Source organism: Chaetodon auriga, chromosome 13, assembly GCF_051107435.1.
Source record: "Chaetodon auriga isolate fChaAug3 chromosome 13, fChaAug3.hap1, whole genome shotgun sequence".
Lineage (NCBI taxonomy): Eukaryota > Metazoa > Chordata > Actinopteri > Chaetodontiformes > Chaetodontidae > Chaetodon > Chaetodon auriga.
In genome coordinates, this window is record NC_135086.1 from 25,312,048 (window position 1) to 25,322,338 (window position 10,291).

Below are 10,291 nucleotides of genomic sequence, written 5' to 3' on the forward strand. Positions count from 1 at the left end.
TCCAAATCGATGTTTTTGGATTTTAGCTTAGCACAGACCTCTGATAAAGTGGAGCATGACACTTCAAGAGCCTGGATGTGTTCTTCATTTAATTTGGCGTTGGTCTCCAAACTCGCAATTCGTTCACCAAAGTCAGTCACTGTGTCTAGTTTAGCTTCAAGAGAGGCAAACGCTGACCTAAGCTCAGCAAACAGCACTGCCAATATGGACTGGCAGTGTTCCTCCAGCAAGCTAGTCAGAGCAGGCATGCTAATCTGACTAGCCACGTCAGATGAGTCGTCTCTTTTGGTGTCTTTTTCCTTAGCCAGCCTGGTTCTGGAGGCCATGAGGTGTGTAAAAAAATATTACTCACTATTACTAAAGATTCAGGTCGGGTTTGGGTTAAAAAAAGTTACATTTTTCAGGTCAATGCAGCTTGTGCGATGCATGCGTCTACTCGATTCCTCTCTCCACCGGACACTTTTCTAAAATCCTTTTGAATCATTGAATAGCCTGTCGGCCACTGTTTTTCCAGGCTTTAATGTTGTAGGGTACGCCTGTGCCAAATGTGTGGAATGATCTACAATCACTAGTATATACTGATAGCCACCTTTGCATTTATGGAGGTGGAGGAAGTCCACTGACACAAGTTTTTCAAGGCTGGGTGGCTCTTGTCTTACAACTAGGTTTTTTTTTTTGTCTCAGGCAAGTACAGCTCCTTACATATTTCTCTGTTTCCCACAAAAAATGTTCTCTAATCAGCGATATTATCCTGTCAGTGCATTTGCTTAGCTCCTTTGATGCCATGATTCTACATGTTTTAGGCAATACCATTTGCTTTCTGTGGGCTGTTTTTCTCCACAGAACTCAATTTTGATCTATCTCCAGCTTATCCCATTCCCAGAGGAGACATCTCCCAAATGCATTCATTAGCTTCTCAGTATCTACCAGCATCCTAACCAAACTATCAGCATTGATGTTCTGCTTGCCAGGGTGGTATTTGATGGTCAAGTTAAAGACTGCTACTGCTAACCACCAACTTTGTGTGGCATTCAACTTAGCAGGGAATGCCAGGACAGGTGGTTGACCCAGACAGTCTATCAGTCTATCATCTAAAACTGTAAAAACCAGTCTGACCTGCTTTAGACTTATCAGGTCATGTCTCTCCTTTAAGGCAGCTCATTTATATCTGCATGCCATGGTTCTTTCATATTTGTCCTATTGCATCACTGCCTGGGGCCAGGCCACGGACTCAGCTACTAGACCTCTATTCTCACTTTATAAACAAGCTTTGAAAATTTTAGACCAGAAGCCACAAAAATGGCACCACTGCAAAATCATGGAGAAATATAACTTGTTGACTTTTTCTAATTTTATAAAATTCTCCTTCCTGAAAGTTGTTTTTAAGTGCTTAAATGGACTAGCCCCACAAGTGATGTCTCAGATCTTTAAAAAGACAGACAGCTGTAGGACAATGACATGACATGAAAGCAAAACTGTAAAATCCGAAGGTGCAGGACAACATTTGGGCCATCATCCCTCTCAGTGCAAGGTACGCACTTATGGAATTCCTTACCATCAGAAATTAAATCCCAAACAGAACTAAAGAAGTTTAGTGTGAAAGTTAACATTGGCTTAAGCAGCAGCAGAAATGTGAACATTAATTTCTCACAAGTAATTATTAGTATAGTACTTTACTAATGTTTAATGTTAAATTTAACTTGTCTTTTAACCTGTAATTTACTGCAACCGTGTTTATTTATTCATGGTACTTATTCACTGTATCCACTGTAGTACTCACTGTATTTGTATTATTGCATTTGTATTGTATTCTGTATATTTTATTTTATTCTAAAACCTGACCAGGGACAAAGACTGCAAATTAGCTGAAGCTAGGCGTCTTATGTACATCACATTTTCCCATTTCCTGTGGCAATGTTGTATGTATCGTCCCTGTTAAATAAACATAAATAAAATAAAATAAAATTAAATTACATCACTTACATGGCTTTCAAATGTTTGCTGAACACTAGCGTATGATTTAAACAGAGGACACATACTTTGTCTCGGAGGACCTCTAAACACTCTTCCATGCAGCATTGAAAGGCTGCAGGAGCATTCATGAGTCCAAAAAGAAATCCTCGTCCATTCATACAAGCCCCAAGGTATCATGAAAGCTGTCAGGTGCTTGTTACCTTTTGATAAGCCTTGGTGGCCTTGGAAGAAACATGGTGTTTCTTCCAAGGCCATCCATTGATCCATTGATTATATCCTGGACTTTGGGGACTAGCTGTCTGTCAGGGTGAGTCTTGTGGTTTAACTCCCTGTAGTCTATGCACAGGCATATAAAGCCATATTTCTTTCTTACAAGAACAACAGGTGCATAGGATGAGTGGGATTTCTCTATCCTGTGCAAATCCATTAAATAGCCCTTCATTTCCTCATATAAAGGCTTAGGAATTGACATGTAGTTTCATACTACAGGATCAAAATTTTCCCAATGAAATTTTTAGCTGAAGCTTCTCAATACAACCTATGTCACCATCTGATCGGGAGAAGGAGTTTGCCTCCTTCTGCAGCATTCCACATACAACCTGTCTCTGAAATCTAAGTAGCTGAAATCAATAGGGGCGTCTTCGAGATCTGTACTTGTTCCCTTTTGTGTGTTAGACCTGAATGTTTTTTTTGACATCAGCTGTTGAGTGTGCTTCCTAAACAACACTAAGTGGATACACAGACACAGCTGACTATACTGTACCAACAGCTACCCATCCTGTTAACATAATAATGGTCAGTGGGATTTTGCACACTAAGGATGATGTTGGATTGTGGCCCTTTCTTCACCTGCACAAGTGTGTCACAAAATTCCCTCTGGTCACTGGGGATTGCCATCAGACTCAAAGAGCAATGTGATGTTTTCTTCTGAGTGGTTTGACATGTATTCAACACTTTACTTGGACAGCGCTATGGTTCAGTATATTCGTTCTCTGACAGGCTATGCATAAATGAATGCCGTAACTTCCTTTTTCTTTAGGTTAGGAAAAGCCATCTTCACTGTGTTTATGAGTTTCTCTGCTTCTACCTTATTTGCCTGATTTTTCTGACTATTAATAACCACACGTCCAATGACATTGAAGCCAATGATTGGGTGGGACTGTTGGCTGCCTTTCATGTCACGTATGGGGACATTAAACTCCTCACCAGCCAAGAGCTGAAAGATCACTTCTACCCGCCCCTCATATGGCATCGCTGTACAATTAGGTGCCTCGATCTGCAAGGGATAGTCTGGATCCACTGTCTCTGTCATGTCTCTTATTTTGAGGTTATCATGGAAATTGCCAGCCTTCCATACTTCATCGATTACAGACATCTGCGAGTCAGTATCCCTCAGTTCTTGGGTACTCTTCCCTTGTAGGTAACAGTCGAGGCATTTTTCCCCACCAGTTCAGTCACTGTTGGATGTTTCTCTGTCAAGATGTTTCTTCTTTTGTCACTGGCAATCTTGCATGAATGTGCTTGTTGTGATTTTGGCACAAGCCGTATGAATGATTTACAGTTTTCTTTATGCTCTGGCCAGTGACGACACTGATATTCCAGAGAACAATAAAGTGCTGTTTTACACACTGAGCATTGTTGAGACTTCTACTTTTTCCTCACTTTCTCCACTGTTTGTACATTTTTGGGACACTCTGACTGATCTGGTCACTCCCTGGCCCTTGGGGGCAACCACTCTCTCTTGTGGTGCTAGATAATCCAAGGACGTGTTCGCTACTCTCGCACCTGTGCTGCAGTATGCTTGCAGTTAAAAAATCAGCTGGCCAAGCACATGAATCTCATGATGAGTGATATATTTTACTCAAGACCTAGACAAACTTGCTGTGCACACAGTTGGGGGTTGCATCAAACCTAATGAGAAATTGGATTCAACTCAGTTGTAAATTATAGGTCTCACGGTTCTCCAGATGCAGCCTATCATACTTTTCAACCCATTCCACACCTTCTTTGCACGGTTCTGTCCCATATTTGCCTCAGGCTTCTCCCTGTAGTTGTTCTTGGTCTCTCTCAGTTTCCTCCTAAGCAACTCAGAGTTTCTCACAATCCTTTGCCATGAAGGCCCTCTTCTTTCTGTTGAGAAGGCCTTTGATTTTATTAATCAGTGGTTTATTGTTATGGAAGCAGTGGGACTTTTTGGAATCCTAACAGAAATTGAAGTTCAGATTAAGTCTGTCATGCAATCAGACAGACCCTCATTGTCATTCCTCAGGTCTTCCAGGAACATTTTCCTGTCTGTGTTAAGGCTAATCCTTTAAATATAATGTTTACAGAGGCAGAGTGGCACACCAAACGTGACTGGAGAACACTGAAAGAGAGAACTCGATTAGCATAAAGTCTAAAGCACAACAAAAACCCAGAATAATTCTTGGACAAAACTTCAAAGGAAAGAATGTTCCACAGTTTCTGCTTATAATACTCACACAGAAGATAGGTTAACACACGGGAGAGTTCAGGACAAAATGTCAGAAAGTCTCCCCTAAATACAGGTGAAACTTGAAAAATTTTAATATCGTGCAAAAGTTCATTTATTTCAGTAATTCAACTTAAAAGGTGAAACTAATATATCATATAGACTCATTACATACAAAGTGAGATATCCCAAGCCTTTATTTCTTATATTTTTGATGATTATGGCTTAAAGCTTATGAAAACCCCAAATTCAAAATCTCAGAAAATTAGAATATTGTGGAAAGGTCCAATATTGTAGGCTCAAAGTGTCACACTCTAATCAGCTAATTAATCCAAAACACCTGCAAAGGATTCCTTGGCCTTTAAATTGTCTCTCAGTATGCTTCAGTAGAATTCACAATCATGGGGAAGACTGCTGACCTGACAGTTGTGCAGAAAACCATTACTGACACCCTCCACAAGGAGGGAAAGCCTCAAAAGGTAATTGCAAGAGAAGCTGGATGTTCTCAAAGTGCTATATCAAAGCACATTAATAGAGAATTAAGTGGAAGGAAAAAGTGTGGAAGAAAAAGGTTCACAAGCAGCAGGGATGACCGCATCCTGGAGATGATTATCAGGAAAAGGCCATTCAAAAGTGTGGGAGAGCTTCACAAGGAGTGGACTGGGGTTAGAGTTGATGCATCAAGAGCCACCACACACAGATGGATCCTGGACATGGGCTTCAGATGTTGTATTCCTCTTGTGAAGCCGCTCCTGAATAACAAACAACACCAGAAGCATCTTACCTGGGCAAAAGAAAAAAAAGAACTGGTTTGTTGTTCAGTGGTCCAAAGTCCTCTTCTCTGATGAGAGCAAATTTTGCATCTCATTTGGAAACCAAGGTCCCAGAGTCTGGAGGAAGAATGGGGGGGGGGGGGGCACATATTCCAAGATGCTTAAAATCCAGTGTGAATTTTCCACAGTCAGTGTTGATTTGGGGAGCCATGTCATCTGTTGAAGTTGGTCCACTGTGCTTTATTAAGTCCAGGGTCAACGCAACTGTCTACCAGGAAATTTTAGAGCATTTCATGGTTCCTTCAGCAGACAAGCTTTATGGAGATGCTGACTTCATTTTCCAGCAGGACTTGGCACCTGCCCACCCAGCTAAAAGTACCAAAACCTGGTTCAATGATACTGGGATTACTGTGCATGATTGGCCAGCCAACTCACCTGACCTGAACCCCATAGAGAATCTATGGGGCATTGCCAAGAGAAAGATGAGAGACATGAGACCAAACATAGCAGAGAGAGCTGAAGGCTGCTATTGAAGCATCCTGGTCTTCCATAATGCCTCAGCAGTGCCACAGGCTGATAGCATCCATGGCACGCCGCATTGAGGCAGTAATTCATGCAAAAGGGGCCCAAACCAAGTACTGAGTACATATGCATGATTATACTTTTCAGAGGGCCGACATTTCTGTATTTAAAATCCTGTTTTTTTTATTGATTTCATGTAATATTCTAATTTTCTGAGATTTTGAATTTGAGTTTGAATTTTTTCAAAATGATAACAAATAAAGGCTTGAAATTTCTCGCTTTGCATGTAATTTGTCTATGTAATATATTAGTTTCAAGTTTAAAGTTGAATTATTAAACTAAATGAACTTTTGCATGATATTCTAATTTTTCATGTTTCACCTGTACTGCTGGCATGATGACTCTAACACAATGCAGGTATGCAGGTAATTACCGACCCTGATGCCGAAGATCCACCAGGTGGTGAACCATGGAATTGGGGCCACCAACGATGAACTGGGGGGTGGAGGGGGGTCGGCAGGCGGTCTGAGGTCCTGCATTGGATATGATCCTGAACTGCAGGTGCAGTGATGTCGGCTTCCTGTGTGGAAAACAGAGAAGGATGATACCCAAGCGATACCTCAAAGGGAGACAACCCACTGGTGGATGAGACAAGGGAATTATGTGAATACTCAATCCATGGAAGCAGAGTGCTCCAACTGCTGGGGATCTCCGTCGTGACACAGTGCAGGGCAGCCTCCAGATCCTGATTGGTGCATTCAGTTTGACAATTAGACTGGGGGTAAAACCCAAAAGTTAGACTGACTGTGGCCCCCATGGCTTTAGCAAAAGCCTTCCACATGTGAGACATGAACTGGGGACCTTGTAAACTATGTCTGATGGGATGCCGTGTAACCTGATAACATGTTGGATGAGTAGATCAGTGGTCTCAAAAGCTGATAGGAGTTTAGGAAGGGCAACAAAATGAGCAGCCTTGATCTACAGTAGTCAAAACAACAGTGTTACTTTTAGAGGGTGGTTAGCCAGTAACAAAGTCCAAGACTGTGTGAGACCAAGGCCACCCGGGAACCGGCAGAGAGTGCAGCAGAGCCTCACACCAAGCAGATGCTTGGTGTGAGGCTTTGCTCTGTGCACATGGTGCACATCAGCACACGTGTTGGTCTCCGGTGAAGGCCACCATAAATGCCGGTGAAGGAGTGATATGGTGCGGTTAGCTCCAGGGTGACATGCCCAACAGGATGTATGAACCCACTGCAGGACGTGAGAGCAAACAGTGGAGGGCACAAAAAGTCTGTTAGGCAGACCATTACCTGGATCAGGTTCTTGTGTTTGAGCCTCACAGACCACCCTTTCAATGTCCCAAGTAAGAACGGTGACGACACGACACGCAAACAGAATAGTGTTGGGAGCGGCATCTGGCTCAGACAGTGAGAAGTGGTGGGAGAGAGCACCTGGATTGTGAGAGTAAAGTTAAACCTACTGAAAAACATTGCCCATCTGGCCTGACGGGAATTGAGTCTCTTAGCTGATCTAATATATGACAATCTCTTGTGTTTTGCCCACACGATGAATGGCTGATCGGGCCCCTCCAACCAGTGCCTCTATTCATCCAGCGCCAGTTTGATGGCCAGCAGCTCCTGGTTCCCGACATTGTAATTTTGCTCTGCGGGTGAGAGACAAAAGGAAAAGAAGGCACAAGGGTGCAAATGGTTATCAGGCCCTGACCTTTGGGACAAAACAGCTCCCACTCTGGTGTCTGAAGCATCCACCTCCACCTTGTCTCTCAGGGTCAAGCTGCACCAACACTGGAGCCGACATTAACAGTTCCTTTAACTTACTGAAAGCCATGTCTGCCTCAGCTGACCAGCTAAACTTCACGAAAGAGGACGGTGCAGCAACCATCGATAGAACTTAGTGAATCCCAAAAACCACTGCAACTTTTTACAGGTATCCAGGACCAGCCACTGATCCACCACCCTCATTTTCTCTGGGTCAGCCATGAGATTGCCCTCCTGAATAACAAAACCCAGGAAAGACACAGACTTGGTGTGAAAACTCACATTTTTCGGCCTTCACAAACAGTTTATTTTTGAGGAGTCTGGTTAATACCTGATGGACATGACTCTCATGTTTCTCAGCGGAGGAAGAAAAGATGAGGATGTCGTCAAGATAAACAAACACAAACCTACTGAGGAAGTCCCGAAGGACATCGTTAATCAGGGCTTGGAAGGCAGCGGGACCATTGGTGAGCCTGAAAGGCATTATTAAGTATTCAAAATGCCCCAGAGGTGTGTTAAAAGCTGTCTTCCACTCATCCCCCTCACTGATGCGGACCAAGAGTTCATGAGAGGCAGAGGATACTTGTTGTTTACTGTTATATCATTGAGTCCACGAAAATCAGTACAGGGTCCAAGTGACTTGTCCTTCATAGACACAAAGAAAAAACCTCCTACTGCTCCATAGCCCCCTGTTCTGGGCGTGACAGGTTGCACAGTCTACTGGAAGGAAGAGGAGCCCCAGGAAGCAGGTCAATGGAGCAATCATATGGTCGATGAGGGGGGAGAGAGAGAGAACGCGCTCTTTACTGAATACCTCCCGAAGGTCGTGATACACTGCAGGTATTCTGGAGAGATCTAAAAAGTCAGATACATTAGAACATGCATTGGAACTTAGATAGAGTGAATGGCAGTGGGGGCTCCAACCTGAAAAAACTCCCTGTCCACACACAAATGAGGCTTGAATCTCAAATTTGCTTACTGAGGAGGAATAGGAAACTGCTGGGTTAGGACTCGTCAGTACCCCCACATCTACTGACAAGCCATATCTTTTGGCCGAATTGGACACTGCAATGACATGACCCCCAGTACCACAATACAAGCTCTCACCTGCCGGGTCCTGTGGAGGCGCTCAGCGGGTGTCAGACGAGCTCTTCCGAGGAACATGGGCTCCTCCTCTACAGGCCGAGAGGGAGGCTGTGCCAGTGGGTCAGGCCGGAGCGTGGGCTTGGGAAGTGGAAGTCGAGCAGCTCGCAGAGGAAATCAAGATGAAGCAGAAGCATGACCGGCTCTCTCTGCCCGTCTCTCTCTGAGCTGATTGTCCAGGTGGATGGTGAGATTCACCAACGTAGACAGCCCAGGGGGATTATCGCGGGTAGCCAACTCATCTTTAATTTGTTCGCTGAGACCCTTGGTGAACACTCCTCGCAGCATCATCTCATTCCACCCGGTGTGCACCACCAGAGTCCTAAAGTCCACAGCATACTCAGCCACTGTGTGGGAGCCCTTTCGGATAATTAGAAGATGGCTTGAAGCACGTCACGCATAGCTAGGGTGGTCAAAAATCATTCTCAGTTTGTCTTCAAAATCAGAGAAGGTGAGTGTGCTTATGCTAGTGCTCAAGTCAAGTGCCTCAGCCCACTTCAATGCTCTGCCTTGTAATAACCCCAAAACATAATGAACCTTAGATCGTTCGGAACAAAATGAAAGGGGATGCTGCTTAAAAACTAATCTACATTGTAACAAAAAGCCAATACACTTCTCCAGAGTACCATCTAAAGGTTCAGGGTCAATTACATGAACCTCTTTGAAGGTAGAGTTGTCAGATGAAGTGGCTTGGGAGGGCTGGTCGTGTAGAACTATTGCCAGGTGTGACAGGTGATGTGATAGCTCTGAGACATGAGCCGCCATGTGCTGGTTAGAATCGCACAAAGCCTGGAGCAGCTGCTCACGCTGTCCTAAGCGAACCCCCGATTGGCAGTTGCACCCTGTATCGGATCTGCTGGTTCCATATTATTGGCCAGTTTGTTCTGTTAAGGCTAAGCTGGCATGATGACTCTAACATACTGAAAGTGTGCAGGTAATTACAGGGGCCTTTCAAAAGTATTCATACCCTTTGAACTTTTCCACACTTTGTCACGTTACGACCACAAACATAAATATATTTTATTGGAATTTTATGTGAAAGACCAACACAAAGTGGTATACAATTGTGAAGTACACAGAAAATTATACATGATTTTTTTTTTTTTAACAAATAAAAAACTGAAAAGTGTGGTGTGCAAAAGTATTCAGCCCCCTTTTTTCTCACAACCAATTGCCTTCAGAAGTTGCCTGATGATTGCTAAATGTTGACCTAATGACTAAATAGAGTCCACCTGTGTGTAATCTAATCTCAGTACAAATACAGCTGTTCTGTGATGGCCTCAGAGGTTTGTTAAGAGAATATTGGGGGTCAAACAGCATAATGAAGTCCAAGGAACACACCAGACAGGTCAGGGATAAAGTTGTGGAGAAGTTTAAAGCAGGGTTAGGCTATAAAAAGATTTCCCAAGCTTTGAACATCTCACGGAGCACTGTTCAATCCATCATCATGAAATAGAAAGAGTATGGCACAACTGCAAACCTACAAAGACAAGGCCGTCCACCTAAACTTACAGATCTAACAAGGCGAGCACTTATCAGAGATGCAGCCAAGAGGCCCATAGTGACTCTGGATGAACTGCAGCTCCACAGCTCAGGTTGGGAAATCTGTCCACAGGACAACTATTGGGTGT